The sequence below is a fragment of the Triticum aestivum genome, chromosome 2D (genome assembly GCF_018294505.1).
Source record: "Triticum aestivum cultivar Chinese Spring chromosome 2D, IWGSC CS RefSeq v2.1, whole genome shotgun sequence".
Classification (NCBI taxonomy): domain Eukaryota; kingdom Viridiplantae; phylum Streptophyta; class Magnoliopsida; order Poales; family Poaceae; genus Triticum; species Triticum aestivum.
This window is the reverse complement of record NC_057799.1, coordinates 59799502-59805501: the sequence shown is the minus strand read 5'-3', so window position 1 is coordinate 59805501 and position 6000 is coordinate 59799502.

Sequence of the window (6000 nt, the reverse complement as noted above, 5' to 3'; positions counted from 1 at the left end):
GAGACACGTCTCCGGTCAATAACCAACAGCGGAACCTGGATGCTCATATTGGATCCCACATATTCTACGAAGATCTTTATCGGTCAGACCGCATAACAACATGCGTTGTTCCCTTTGTCATCGGTATGTTACTTGCCCGAGATTCGATCGTCGGTATCTCAATACCTAGTTCAATCTCGTTACCGGCAAGTCTCTTTACTCGTTCCGTAATACATCATCTCACAACAAACCCATTAGTCACAATGCTTGCAAGGCTTATAGTGATGTGCATTACCGAGAGGGCCCAGAGATACCTCTCCGACAATCGGAGTGACAAATCCTAATCTCGAAATACGCCAACCCAACAAGTACCTTCGGAGACACCTGTAGAGCACCTTTATAATCACCCAATTACGTTGTGACATTTGGTAGCACACAAAGTGTTCCTCCGGTAAACGGGAGTTGCATAATCTCATAGTCATAGGAACATGTATAAGTCATGAAGAAAGCAATAGCAACATACTAAACGATCAAGTGCTAAGCTAACGGAATGGTTCAAGTCAATCACATCATTCTCCTAATGATGTGACCCCGTTAATCAAATGACAACTCATGTCTATGGCTAGGAAACATAACTATATTTGATCAACGAGCTAGTTAAGTAGAGGCATACTAGTGACACTCTGTTTGTCTATGTACTCACACATGTATTATGTTTCCGGTTAATACAATTCTAGCATGAATAATAAACATTTATCATGAAATAAGTAAATAAATAATAACTTTATTATTGCCTCTAGGGCATATTTCATTCAGTCTCCCACTTGCACTAGAGTCAGTAATCTAGTTCACATCGCCATGTGATTTAACACCAATAATTCACATCACCATGTGATTAACACCCATAGGTCACATCGTCATGTGACCAACACCCAAAGGGTTTACTAGAGTCAATAATCTAGTTCACATCGCTATGTGATTAACACCCAAAGAGTACCAAGGTGTGATCATGTTTTGCTTATGAGATAATTTTAGTCAACAGGTCTATCACATTCAGATCCGTAAGTATTTTGCAAATTCTATGTCTACAATGCTCTGCACGGAGCTACTCTAGCTAATAGCTCCCACTTTCAATATGTATCCAGATTGAGACTTAGAATCATCTGGATCAGTGTCAAAAACTTGCATCGACGTAACCCTTTACGATGAACCTTTTGTCACCTCCATAATCAAGAAACATATCCTTATTCCACTAAGGATAATTTTGACCGCTGTCCAGTGATCTACTCCTAGATCACTATTGTACTTCTTTGCCAAACTCTGTGGTAGGTTATTACAATAGATCTAGTACACAACATGGCATACTTTGTAGAACCTATGGCTGAGGCATAGGGAATGACTTTCGTTCTCTTTCTATCTTCTGTCGTGGTCGGGCTTTGAGTCTTACTCAATTCCACACCTTGTAACACATGCAAGAACTCTTTCTTTGACTGTTCCATTTTGAACTACTTCAAAATCTTGTCAAGGTATGCACTCATTGAAAAAACTTATCAAGCGTCTTGATCTATCTCTATAGATCTTGATCCTCAATATGTAAGCAGCTTCACCGAGGTCTTTCTTTGAAAAACTCCTTTTCAAACACTCCGTTATGCTTTGCAGAATAATTCTACATTATTTCCGATCAACAATATGTCATTCACATATACTTATCAGAAATGTTGTAGTGCTCCCACTCACCTTTTTGTAAGTATAGGCTTCACCGCAAGTCTGTATAAAACTATATGCTTTGATCAACTCATCAAAGCGTATATTCCAACTTCGAGATGCTTACACCAGTTCATAGATGGATCGCTGGAGCTTGCACATTTTGTTAACACCTTTAGGATCGACAAAACCTTCTGGTTGCATCATATACAACCCTTCTTTAATAACTCCATTAAGGAATGCAGTTTTGTTTATCCATTTGCCAGATTTCATAAAATGCGGCAATTGCTAACATGATTCGGACAGACTTAAGCATAGATACGAGTGAGAAACTCTCATCGTAGTCAACACCTTGAACTTGTCGAAAACCTTTTGCGACAATTCTAGCTTTGTAGATAGTAACACTACTATCAGCGTCCGTCTTCCTCTTGAAGATCCATTTAATCTCAATGGCTCGCCGATCATTTGGGCAAGTCAATCAAAGTCCATAGTTTGTTCTCATACATGGATCCCATCTCAGATTTCATGGCCTCAGACCATTTCGCGGAATCTGGGCTCATCATCGCTTCCTCATAGTTCGTAGGTTCGTCATGGTCAAGTAACATGACCTCCAGAATAGGATTACCATACCACTCTGGTGCGGATCTCACTCTGGTTGACCTACGAGGTTCGGTAGTAGCTTGATCTGAAGTTACATGATCATCATCATTAGCTTCCTCACTAATTGGTGTAGGAGTCACAGGAACAGATTTCTGTGATGAACTACTTTCCAATAAGGGAGTAGGTACAGTTACCTCATCAAGTTCTACTTTCCTCCCACTCACTTCTTTCGAGAGAAACTCCTTCTCTAGAAAGGATCCATTCTTAGCAACGAATATCTTGCCTTCGGATCTGTGATAGAAGGTGTACCCAACAGTAACTTTTGGGTATCCTATGAAGACGCATTTCTCCGATTTGGGTTCAAGCTTATCATGTTGAAACTTTTTCACATAAGCATCGCAACCCCAAACTTTAAGAAACGACAACTTTGGTTTCTTGCCAAACCACAGTTCATAAGGTGTTATCTCAATAGATTTAGATGGTGCCCTTTTTAACGTGAATGCAGCTGTCTCTACTGCATAACCCCAAAACGATAGTGGTAGATTGGTAAGAAACATCATAGATCACACCATACCTAATAAAGAATGGTTATGACGTCCGGACACACCATTACGCTGTGGTGTTCCAGGTGGCGTGAGTTGCGAAACTATTCCGCATTGTTTCACATGAAGACCAAACTCGTAATTCTAATATTCTCCTCCACGATCAGATCGTAGAAACTTTATTTTCTTATTACGATGATTTTCTACTTCACTCTGAAATTATATGAACTTTTCAAATGTTTCAGACTTTATGTTTCATCAAGTAGATATAGCCATATCTTCTCAAATCATCTGTGAAGGTCTGAAAATAACGATACCTGCCGCGAGCCTCAATATTCATCGGACCACATACATCAGTATATATGATTTCCAACAAATCTGTTGCTCGCTCCATTGTTCCGGAGAACGGCGTTTTAGTCATCTTGCCCAAGAGGCATGGTTCGCAAGCATCAAGTGATTCATAATCAAGTGATTCCAAAAGCCCATCAGCATGGAGTTTCTTCATGCGCTTTACACCAATATGACCTAAACGGCAGTGCCACAAATAAGTTGCACTATCATTATTAACTTTGCATATTTTGGCTTCAATATTATGAATATGTGTATCACTACGATCGAGATCCAACGAACCATTTTCATTGGGTGTGTAACCATATAAGGTTTTATTCATGTAAACAGAACAACAATTATTCTCTAACTTAAATGAATAACCGTATTGCAATAAACATGATCAAATCATATTCATGCTCAACACAAACACCAAATAACACTTATTTAGGTTCAACACTAATCCCGAAAGTATAGGGAGTGTGCGATGATGATCATATCAATCTTGGAACTACTTCCAACACACATCGTCACTTCACCCTTAACTAGTTTTTGTTCATTCTGCAACTCCCGTTTTGAGTTACTACTCTTAGCAACTGAACCAGTATCAAATACCGAGGGGTTTCTACGAACACTAGTAAAATACACATCAATAATCTGTATATCAAATATACCTTTGTTCAGTTTGCTATCCTTCTTATCCGCCAAATACTTGGGGTAGTTCCGCTTCCAGTGACCAGTTCCATTGCAGCAGAAGCACTTAGTCTCAGGCTTAGGTCCAGACTTGGGCTTCTTTACTTGAAAACTAGTGGTCTTGTCAACCATCAACACTTGATGTTTTTTCTTGATTTCTACCTTCGCCAATTTTAGCATTGCGAAGAGCTTGGGAATTGTTTTCGTCATCCCTTGCATACTATAGTTCATCACGAAGTTTTACTAACTTGGTGATGGTGACTAGAGAATTTTGTCAATCACTATTTTATCTGGAAGATTAACTCCCACTTGATTCAAGCGATTGTAGTACCCAGACAATCTGAGCACATGCTCACTGCTTGAGCTATTCTCCTCCATTTTTAGCTATATTACTTGTTGGAGACTTCATATCTCTCAACTCGGGTATTTGCTTGAAATATGAACTTCAACTCCTGGAACATCTCATATGGTCCATGACATTCAAAACGTCTTTGAAGTCCCGATTCTAAGCCGTTAAGCATGGTGCACTAAACTATCAAGTAGTCATCATCTTGAGCTAGCCAAACGTTCATAACGTCTGCATTTGCTCCTGCAATAGGTCTGTCACCTAGCGGTGCATCAAGGACATAATTCTTCTGTGCAGCAATGAGGATAATCCTCATATCACGGATCCAATCCGCATCATTGCTACTAACATCTTTCAACATAGTTTTTCTCTAGGAACATATCAAAATAAACATAGGGAAGCAACAACGCGAGCTATTGATCTACAACATAGATATGCTAATACTACCAGGACTAAGTTCATGATAAATTTAAGTTCAATTAATCATATTACTTAACTCCCACTTAGATAGACATCCCTCTAATCCTCTAAGTGATCACGTGATCCAAATCAACTAAACCATAACCGATCATCACGTGAAATGGAGTAGCTTTCAATGGTGAACATCACTATGTTGATCATATCTACTATATGATTCACGCTCGACCTTTCAGTCTCAGTGTTCCCAGGCCATATCTGCATATGCTAGGCTCGTCAAGTTTAACCTGAGTATTCTGCGTGTGCAAAACTGGCTTGCACCCGTTGTAGATGGACGTAGAGCTTATCACACCCGATCATCACGTGGTGTCTGGGAACGACGAACTTTGGCAACGGTGCATACTCAGGGAGAACACTTTTATCTTGAAATTTAGTGAGAGATCATCTTATAATGCTACCGTCAATCAAAGCAAGATAAGATGCATAAAAGATAAACATCACATGCAATCAATATAAGTGATATCATATGGCCATCATCATCTTGTGCTTGTGATCTCCATCTCCGAAGCACCGTCATGATCACCATCGTCACCGGCGCGACACCTTGATCTCCATCGTAGCATCGTTGTCGTCTCGCCAATCTTATGCTTCTACGACTATCGCTACCGCTTAGTGATAAAGTAAAGCATTACAGGGCGATTGCATTGCATACAATAAAGCGACAACCATATGGCTCCTGCCAGTTGCCGATAACTCGATTACAAAACATGATCATCTCATACAATAAAATTTAGCATCATGTCTTGACCATATCACATCACAACATGCCCTGCAAAAACAAGTTAGACGTCCTCTACTTTGTAGTTGCAGGTTTTGCGTGGCCGCTATGGGCTTAGCAAGAACAGTTCTTACCTACACATCAAAAACCACAACGATAGTTTGTCAAGTTGGTGTTGTTTTAACCTTCGCAAGGACCGGGCGTAGCCACACTCGGTTCAACTAAAGTTGGAGAAACAGACACCCGCCAGCCACCTGTGTGCAAAGCACGTCGGTAGAACCAGTCTCGCGTAAGCGTACGCGTAATGTCGGTCCGGGCCGCTTCATCCAACAATACCGCTGAACCAAAGTATGACATGCTGGTAAGCAGTATGACTTGTATCGCCCACAACTCACTTGTGTTCTACTCGTGCATATAACATCTACGCATAAACCTGGCTCGGATGCCACTGTTGGGTAACGTAGTAATTTCAAAAAAATTCCTACGCACACGCAAGATCATGGTGATGCATAGCAACGAGAGGGGAGAGTGTTGTCCATGTACTCTCGTAGACCGAAAGCGGAAGCGTTAGCACAACGCGGTTGATGTAGTCGTACGTCTTCACGATCCGACCG